This window comes from Lichenostomus cassidix, chromosome 5 (genome assembly GCF_008360975.1).
Source record: "Lichenostomus cassidix isolate B80296 chromosome 5, HeHo_3.0, whole genome shotgun sequence".
Classification (NCBI taxonomy): Eukaryota; Metazoa; Chordata; class Aves; order Passeriformes; family Meliphagidae; genus Lichenostomus; species Lichenostomus cassidix.
In genome coordinates, this window is record NC_139486.1 from 9,598,739 (window position 1) to 9,608,136 (window position 9,398).

The window sequence follows — 9,398 nt, forward strand, 5'->3', positions numbered from 1 at the left end:
AGATGGACTTTTCTTGAGTTGGGGATGCTTCCATCCGTGATGCCAAGCCCTCAGCCTCAGCTCCCTGTGACTGGTCCAATGTGCACAGTGGAAAACAATGGGGATCACAGGGTTAAAACAAGTTAGGATCACTTTTTTTAGTAAGGCAAACAATCCCAGGGCTGTGGTGCCTAGGAGAAGCTCCACCTCTTTCCATTCTGAGTGCTCAGGCAGCACCCAGGCGTGCCAGGCATTTTTTCCCTTTCTGAACTAGACACTGCTCTGCAAAAGAAAACTTAAAGGGCAGAAGGAAACTCTGCATTTCTTGGTATAAAATTCCATGGTAAATGTTCTTATTGGTCTCACTGCACATTGGGGTCTGCTATGAATTGGGCTTCTGAAGCCTCAATTCTTCTTGTGGGAGGTTGGACCTTCAGTTGTGTAAGGGCTTCAAGCCAGAGAGCTGGGTCCCTCACTCCAGCCCCCTGCTAACAGCCAGAGGCAGCTGATGCTAAAGACATCCTGGTTTCCTTCTTTGGTTCCTGGCTCCCAGGCCTGTGGGGAGGGGCCAAATGTTGCTATGTTTAGTGACATTTTTATGTGTGTTTCATTTTGATCAGCTTTGGTCCTTTTGGAGAACCTGCCTAGCTGACAGTTTACACAAGCCCAATCTGCAGCCATGGTGCTTGTTGGTACCAGTCCCTCCCCTCCCCTCCCCTCCCCTCCCCTCCCCTCCCTCTCCCTCCTCCTCCCCTCCCTCCTCCCCTCCCTCCTCCCTCCCTCCCCTCTCCCTTTTGCTTTGATTCTCCATTTCTTTTTTACTTTTCCTTTCTGTTCAATTCTTTGTGTGTGGTTTGCCCATCTGAGATACCAAAGGAAGGCTGGTCCAACCCCATCTAACCACATAGCAATGGGCAATGTATCTCTGCTCCTGGAGAGAGCATTGGGATGCAGTGGGGTGCGTTGGTTTCTTGAGAACCCTGAAAGCTGACCTGTTCAGGCCTCATCCAAGGAGGTTGCTTACCAAGAGCACCAGCAGAAGACTCCTGCTCACAAGAAAACATCATTGATCATGTCCTGGATTCTTTAAAGTCTTTGACTGCTCTTCTCACTGCTTATCAATGATGTCATTGTAGATTTTCTAAAGCTTCCAGCCTCCCCCATGTACACATGCCCAAATACCTGCCCCTGAAGATGTGGATCCAGTCAACACCTACCACTACTGAGAGTAAGGGCCCCCAGAGAGAGCAAATCAGCACTTTGCATCCCGTGACCTACCCTAACCCCTGTTCTGAACACAAGTGGAATTCTAGTAGGCAAAAAAAAAGAAAGTATAGCAAGGGAAATCAGAAATACCAGGAAAGCCTCAGGGGCTTTATTGAGGAGTTCAGTTCCAATTTAGTATAAAATTCACGGGGCTGGATTGCAGTAGCACCATAGTGACGGACTGTGATTTTCCTGGGTCTGTACATCTGCCACCTCCTCTGGGCACAACCGAGTGAGAGGAGCTAATGAGGTCCAGACTGATCCAAGTTGGAAGGAACACACAGTCTGCTTCTCAGAAGGATTAAGAATTAAAGAGCCACTGTCAGGTCCCATAAGTGTAAGCACGAGGTACAAAACCCAGCAGCCCTGAGCTGCTGAAGCCGAAAAAGCTCATTGAATTCTTCACGGCGGGACGCAAAGGGCATCAATCCAACAGCGTCTGCAGGACAAGTCCTGGCACTGTGCCAGGAGGAGGGGCTCTGCCAGGCAGGTTCTTGCAACAGGTTGAAAATGCAGTGATTGCCAGAGGTGGATTAGCACTTATTTACCCAGAGGGCAACTTCAGCCTGAATGTCCTGGCGCCTCCTCTTCCCTGAACATACCTTGTACTTCGTTGTACTGACCTGGTCCAAAGTGCATCTTGGAACAGCTCATCCCAAGTACCCAGGCAGCTGCATGTCCCCCAGTAGGTAGCAGAGGTGTTTTTGGAGAAGTTGTCCCAGCTGTGGTCCATGTGTGTCCTGAGTCACCCTGCTCTGAACCTGGAAACCTGAGTCATGGTCCCACTTCCCTGCTGGGCCAGGAGGGTTTGAATCAGATCACAACAGCGTGAATCAGGACTGGAAAGAGCCCTTCTCCCGAGTGTCAGGAGGCTCTGAATCAGGTTGTGAATGAGTCCTTTCCTTCCAGACATGGAGAACCTGAGTCAGGGTCAAGGCTGATGCTCCTGCTCCAGAACAGAGGGGTTTACAGAGCATGATGGCAAGAATCCCTGGCTGGCAGAATGAGAAGGGAAACCATTGCATAGTTTGATTAAAAACTGCCTGAATGCTCTCATTTTCTGCCAGTTTGCTGCAATATCACAGGCCCTCTGCAGTGGAGACAAGAGAGAGGAATACAAAGAGGAGTATTCTGGACCAGTAATGATGACTGTGTTGGAGAAAGGGTGCTAAATAGGATATTTTCAATCTCCTTACAGGGATGTCCTGATTCCAGAGAGAATATCTAGTAGTCTTCAGCCCACTACAGAGCCTCTTGCCTCACTTCCTCTGTGTGTAATGCAGGCAAACATAGTTTGTGCAGACTGTTGCTTAGGTTTTGAGGATTCTTGCCTAAATGTGGGAGTTTCTCTGTGCTAGGCAGAGGGTGGTCACCTACCAGGGGAACTTGGAAAAACACCAAATCCAGATGAGTAACAGTGCAGGAAAGGAGGCACCATCCCTATTTTGTAGAATGAACATTGACATTATCCAAAGTCACCCAAGGGCACAATGTTGCCAGCACAGCTTCAGGCTCAACTTTTCATACTGCTTTTGAGGCTTTGTTTTGCTGACACAGGCATTCTCCCTCTCTGTCAGGGAATAAGGGATGCTTTCTTCAGCTTTACACATTTTTGCACACATTCACTTTTATGCTTTGATTCACTGACTTGTTAGTGATGGTAGTAATTAGAGTCGACTGCACATGCTCTTCTGCGCTCCTTATCTTCTTTATTATTGCCCTTGACACTAATAGTGCTCTTGGGCTGGGATGGAGATGCTTCATGAGACACATTTTATCATCTGAGAATGGAGTTTACAAAGTGTATTTTCTTCTTAAGCAGCACCATGGTAGCATCTCTCAAACTTTGGTTGTACCTAAGAGGTGCTCCAGTGGAGTATTGCTGTCGTGTGACCCATCCAGGGAGATGGTTTGTTACAAAAGAAGATGGAGGCAGAAGGAAAAATTTGTTAAAGGTGTGGGCCAAGTCCATTTGTGTGTGCAGCTCTCAGGTTTTAGAGAATGTATGGGACAGGACAATGTGGACAGCCAGTCACTGCTGACAGCTGATCACTGGCAGACACGAGTAGATCAGCCAGGATTGCCTGAATATTTTCTCTCCATCTTGGCAGCTAAAAATGTGACAGCTGGGTGACTGCTCCCAGCTTCCAGTGTCAAGGCAGAAGATGTTGGATCACATTTGGAGGAGGAGGATCGAGAATGGTGCTTCTTTAGTAGAAGATGTGCTATGGTTGGAGACAAGACTGACTAATATCTGGCAGGAATTAAAGGATATTTTGAGCAATCTGTGTAACCTTCTGTTTCCTTTACTCTTTTCCAACAATATTCCCTCCTCCTATTACTTGCAGCTGCTGTATGCTATATCTACTTCTGATCTGCTTTAGCACCCCTGGGAATCCCTCTGCTCACTTGGAAAGGACTTCTCATCTGTCTCTGTGGTTTGTAGAATAATTGTCACGCTATGTTTGGGTCAACAGTGATGATCAGAGCACAAGTATTGAATTAAAAATTAAATAATGACTAAGTGGCATCAGTACCTAGAGGGGTTTCCAAGCTTCCATCCACCAACCCTTTTCCAAGCAGTTGTTGGTTGTGCCAGCAGTGGAATTAACAGCTCTTATTTAGGTTGCCCTTTAAAGACTCATTTGGTACCTCTACTGAATTGCCAAGTTACAACAGGAGGCAACTTTGCAGTCTGGACCATGACTTTGAATTTAACTGCACTGGGCAACATTCAGGATGGATTTTTGCTTTTGTTTTATTGTAGTCTTGTGGTATTGTCCAAGTACAAAGTGCTGGTAAAAAGAAGAATAATCCCTCTAGTTTCCAAAGGGATGGCTGGCAAGAGCATAACAACTTTAGTTTTCATCCAAAGAATCCTAACACAGGAAGTTGGGAGAGTGAGAGAAAGGGGATATTACTTACATTTGAGGAATGCTTGCAGCTCTGACAATAGCTATAGGTCTGGAGGCTTTGGGGTGCTGCTCAAGGCCAGAAAGAAATCCCCGGCTCCTTCTGATGAGCTGCACAGCAGGCAACAGGTGGGAAGGATGGAGCAGCTTAGCACAAGCTGTCATGATGGAGAGGAGACCAGATCCTCCCTGCTTCTGAAGGGGCAGCAGCTCCAACCTGCAGGTCCATGGGCTGACAGCTGTGGCTGTGGTCCCCCTGGGTTTTGTTCCCTTTGATGTCTTGGCTTGCAGAGCAACAAAGACAGTTTGTGTCTTGTCCTTGAAAGAGTCTCTTTGTCCCTGCTTAGATACCTGTGCCTCTTGCCTGCTGCCTCACCAAAGGACATTCCCTGCCTGGATCCTCCATCTGCCAGACCTGCTTTGGCTGGGAAGACCCTGTTTCCCTGTGCCACAACTTCGGGGGGTTTGGTGGAGAGATGCACCAGCAACGCTGGGGTCAGCTCAGTGCTGGGCAGCCACAAAGCTCAGCCCCTGGTGGGGATGCTGATGTGCCGCTGCCATGCCATGGCCTTCCTGGGAGTGTGGCCTGCCTGTGGCATGCTCTGGGGCTGTGACATGCCAGCCAGTGCCAGACCATCCTAGGTGCAGGGAATGGGGATGGGCTGCAGGTGCCCAACCCTCCCCAGGGAGAGGTGTCCTGGAGGTGTAAGTCCAGCCAGGAGAGGAGACAGCTCAGCCACGGGAGCAGTGGCTGCTCCTGTGTGTGGCTTTGCTCTCTCTCCTCTCACAACCCCTTTGCTTTGGGAGGCAGAGCGTGTCTGCTAATGGCAAGCTGACAAGTGAATCAGTGCATATGTGCAATCAGCAGTGCCGGGGGAAGGAAACAGGGATTTATCCTCCCCCCGTTGCTTTAGACAATGCTTCCGCTTGCAGCCTGAGCTCCGGTTAAGGACATTTATTGATTGCTTCTCTGGTTTACTACTGGCTGCCCAGGGAGCAAATAACAACATTTGAAATGAACAGGCTGAAATATGGCAAGGCGGGAGCTGGCAGGCAGTGATTAAGCAGCTCTCTGATCTGGAGGAGGGTGAGAAACAAATGACAGTATATATAGATGTATGACGGCTAATATAGCAGGGGAGAAAATTAACTCATTGTAGGAAAGTAGATCTTTCAGCTACTCTTATTCCTGTCTGATGATTAAGCTGCTAAACTAGAGGTTGCCAGAGGGAGAAATTATCCCACATACATTTTTAAGAGGCTGCTGCCAGAGCACTGTGTATCCCTGTTCCCACAGCACCCACAGAAGCTAAGGGCTGATTGACAGGCTGCTGAAATCAATGGGAGGATTTTCAGTGACGTCTGTGGCTGTAAGTCTGACCCCCAAATTCTGAGAATGGTTTCATGCAGGAAAACACTGAATACATGGCAGCCTTGGAAATTACTGTCAGGAGAAGAAAGGAACCATTGCTGGTGACCTTGTGGGTGCCACAATAGCAAGCACCTTTGATCAGACATGCAATTTGTATTATACACATTTATATTATTTTGCTAATCTCAAGAGTTTAAGGGATGAAAGACACATTTTCCCCTCACCCCAATTCTGAACTGGCACATATAGGCCACATTGGAGGGTCCACTCAGTGGTGCTCTGTAAAGCTATTTGCTAAACGGGTCATTTGTGCTTAAAGGTTCATTCCTTATAGTTAGAGCAAATAACTTTTTAGGTGGAAGGAGTCCAGATGCTGTTCTGCACGGTACCATGTGCTACCACTGCGTCACCTCGAGCCCAGGTTCCCTAATCACATATGTCTGGTGCTGCAAGTGCATTATCTACTGATAAGAAATATTTGCATGAGGCAGATCAATTAAAAAAAATATATCTATATGCTTATATAAGAGGAAGTAAGTTCCTGGAAAATATTGGCAGAGAATTGGAGAGATACCACAGTTGCTCCGACATCCGCCATCAGCCTTTAATCTCTCTCTATCTCTGGTATTACCATTTGCAATGGGGCTGAAAGGCATTTCAAAGGGCTCAGGTGGTAAAAGAGCTGACTACAAGCTCCAAATCCATGGCTGAAGGTTACAGGCTGAGGTGGGGCAGCAGTGGCAGGTCTGACAAATGGATTGGAAGTCAGGTGCTCACTGTGCCATTGCTTTGCTAGACATGAACTCAAAAGCCTTTGAAGGTCACTGGGTGAGTTTTATAATAGGCTGATGGGAAAGGACTGTCTGCAAATCAGGTTTTCACCAAATGCAATGTTACTGTGGAATCAAAGTCTTCTTTGTTTAACAAGGACAACAGGCTTATAAAGATCTAATCATTGCCAGGTATTACTGTTGCTCTGCAAAAGCACACAGCATGGTGCCTGAGAACACAGGAGTGACATTATACCATCTTAAAACCTGTAATTGAAAAACAGCTCTTGTTTGGAAAAGAAATTAACAGAGAATGCCAATTCTTCAATTTTTTGCAGGCAGGCAGAATTGAGAGAAACATCATGCAAGATGTCCATGTTATCTTGTGCCAGGCTGGACTTTAAGAAAAAAAGTTTGAGAAAAAGCCCAAGAAAGGTGTTTGTATGACTCAAGTTCTCTGAGTGTGCTTTCTGGGTGTCCCACAGAACCAACTGGTTTCCACTGACAACTCAAGCTGGCTTTGACTTTTGTCTCTGGGCATTTTCTTCCCATTAAAATGAACTTTCCCCACTGACACTTTCTCCTGGTTGCCATTTTGTGAGCTGCTAGACTTTCCTGAGGAGAAGCAGCTGCAAGTCCATTTCCAGAGTATATCATGTATACTCTGTAACATGGACTTTGGAAGAAAGTGGGAGGAAAAGAGTTGCAGATTTGGAGAGATGCAAAAGACACATTTAAAGCTGTTAAGGAAATGGCAAGCTTTTAAAAACCAGGCATTTTTATGAATAAGAAAAGCTCATTAAGGCTTTTTAAACATTGCCAGCTCCAAGGAAGGGGCATTTTCATTTACCTTTGTGTGCAAGGGAGAACTTTTTGAGATTCTTGATATTTACATTGAGAACAGGCGATATCTTGTGAAGATCAGGAGACAAATGACAGAACACTTTCTTAACTAAATGGAAGCATTGCCCCTGTGTAACCCAGGCCTGTGGGATGCAGGTGAGAGGAGATGCCCTAGGGCTGCATCACATTAATCCCTTTATGATGTGTGCTACTACAAGCTCATCTGGTTCCCTGATAGTATGTCTTAAAGCTGAACTTGGCTACTACAACTCTGCTCCAGAGACCTTCAACCACTTTGCTTTCTTATTAGATGAAGAGTACAGAGTCCTTATTTTGTGCAGAGATGGGGCTGAATTATACTGGAACTTTTCCTGGCTTTCCGCAATATAAATTGTAGACCTGAATGATGTAATTATGAGAAATCTTTGTTTCTGTGTACCTAAGCATTCTAAAAGGCATTAATTTACTGAATAAACCCCTAATAAGCTGATTTTATAAAGCACCCTTCACTTTGCTTTTAGCATATAATCGATCATTATGTCCATATGGCCTTCGCAGAGTAGAAAGTCATATTATAAACAAGCATGTTAGAAGGCTTTATATGAATAATAAAAGAATAGTAGAACACTAAGGGCAGAGCCAGCAGCAGTGCCTGGCCCCGTGCTGGCTGACTGCAGAGTCCTTGCCTGTGACAGTGCTGTGCTGGACCCAAGTGACCCATCCAAGGTCGGACACAGGGCCCGGTTTGGCAGCAGCAAGCAGGGACACTGGCTCTGCTCCATCAGCTGAAGCTTTCCTGTAGGTAATCACATTTTCCTTGATTTCTTTGTTTTGAATTTGCAAGAAACTGCCCTGCCAATTGAGGGATTCATTCCCCAGGGAGGAGCAGGCACAGCCTCCCTGCCTGTGCCAACCCCAGACCCGCACTGGTGTTCCTGGAGTTTAGCATTTCCTCAGCGACAGGCCTGACTGGGAGGAGGAGGACTGGCAGAGAAGTGGAAAGACTAATTTCAGCAAGGAACATGGAAAAAGCCTTCCTGGTTCTGGGGTGTGAGTTTCTGAAATTGCCTCCTCCCTCCTCGTGAGCTCCTGGTGAGAGATGTGGAGGCAGCATGGTTCCTCCAGTGGGATAACATCCGTTCCCTGCAGTGTCCCACGAGGTGACAGGGACATATGGGCACAGTGCACATGTGATCCTCCTGCTCTTGCAGCTTACAGCAGCATTGCCCTTGGTGAACATCCAGCTCAGGGGAGAACTTTCTATTGCTTTGCTAGTGCAGACTGATGGCTTAGCTGGATTGTTTTTGGTGGAGATACAACTGATTCATTTTCCCCAAATAAAACCTTTAGTGCAAGAAAAGCTCATCCGTAACTAATGTCTGAATTTGCAGCACATGACGCAGGCAGGTGAAGCTATAAAGGTGATTCTGGAGATACAGCAAAGGCTGCTGACTGCATGGCCTCTGCACATGCCAAAGTGCCAACATGCCTTTTGGGGCACAAACCAGCCTTTCCCGTGCCTACCAAGATGTGCAATGCCATGAAATGGAAAAGTGCTGCTGCTGTGAGAGCACTTTGCACTGTTCCTGTTCTCAGGCATCAGCCCCGACGCCACCGCACAGCCCGAGAGCTGCCTGAGGAAGGGGAAGAGATTGAAACTGACACATTAAAGAGACCAAAAAGAAAAGTTGTGGGTGCAATTGGGAATAAATGCTTCAGAGCTGCTAGAGCTTGTGCTCGAAAATAGCACAGAGGAGGGGGGTTTAAGCCCTGCACAGTATTTCCAAGTAGCCCTTTGGATAAATTGACACAAATTCCAGAGGGATTTTAACTACTAGGACAAGTATCCACAGCCTCTGCACAGGCTTTAACCATGTAATGGAAAAAGCCTGATTTCAGTTCCACGGGACAGGGACAGGAATTTGGGAAGGGAGCATGCTTATAATGTGCATGCTTGTACAAGGCTCATTAGGATTATTTTTAGGAGTATTTATTGTACCTGGTCAAGAGGGTATGAGCAACACAAACTCCCTTCAAATACAAGACTACCTAGTTTTGTGAGAAATGACAAAATAAACATGTACCTAGTAAAAGGCTCAGGAATAGCCTTTTGGTTTTGGGTTTTTTTTTTTTTCTTTTGGCTTGATTTTCCTGCTAAATAAATAATATTGCTGTTATAGCTTCATTTGCAGAGAAGTGTGGTTTTCTTTTGAAACCAGCTTTAAGCTGCATCATGGGGACAGCATCACTTGGAGC

General features: G+C 46.5%; 1 long non-coding RNA gene across 1 annotated transcript; it reads right to left on the reverse strand.

The window, feature by feature from the left end:
- Positions 1-1,371: 1,371 nt before the first annotated feature.
- LOC146435913 (uncharacterized) lies at positions 1,372-8,994 on the reverse strand. The gene is made up of 3 exons (XR_014852425.1): positions 7,150-8,994; positions 4,171-4,441; positions 1,372-4,083 (listed from the first exon to the last, which is right to left on the reverse strand). It is a non-coding gene; the product is annotated as an uncharacterized LOC146435913 (long non-coding RNA).
- Between the last annotated feature and the right edge of the window lie 404 nt (positions 8,995-9,398).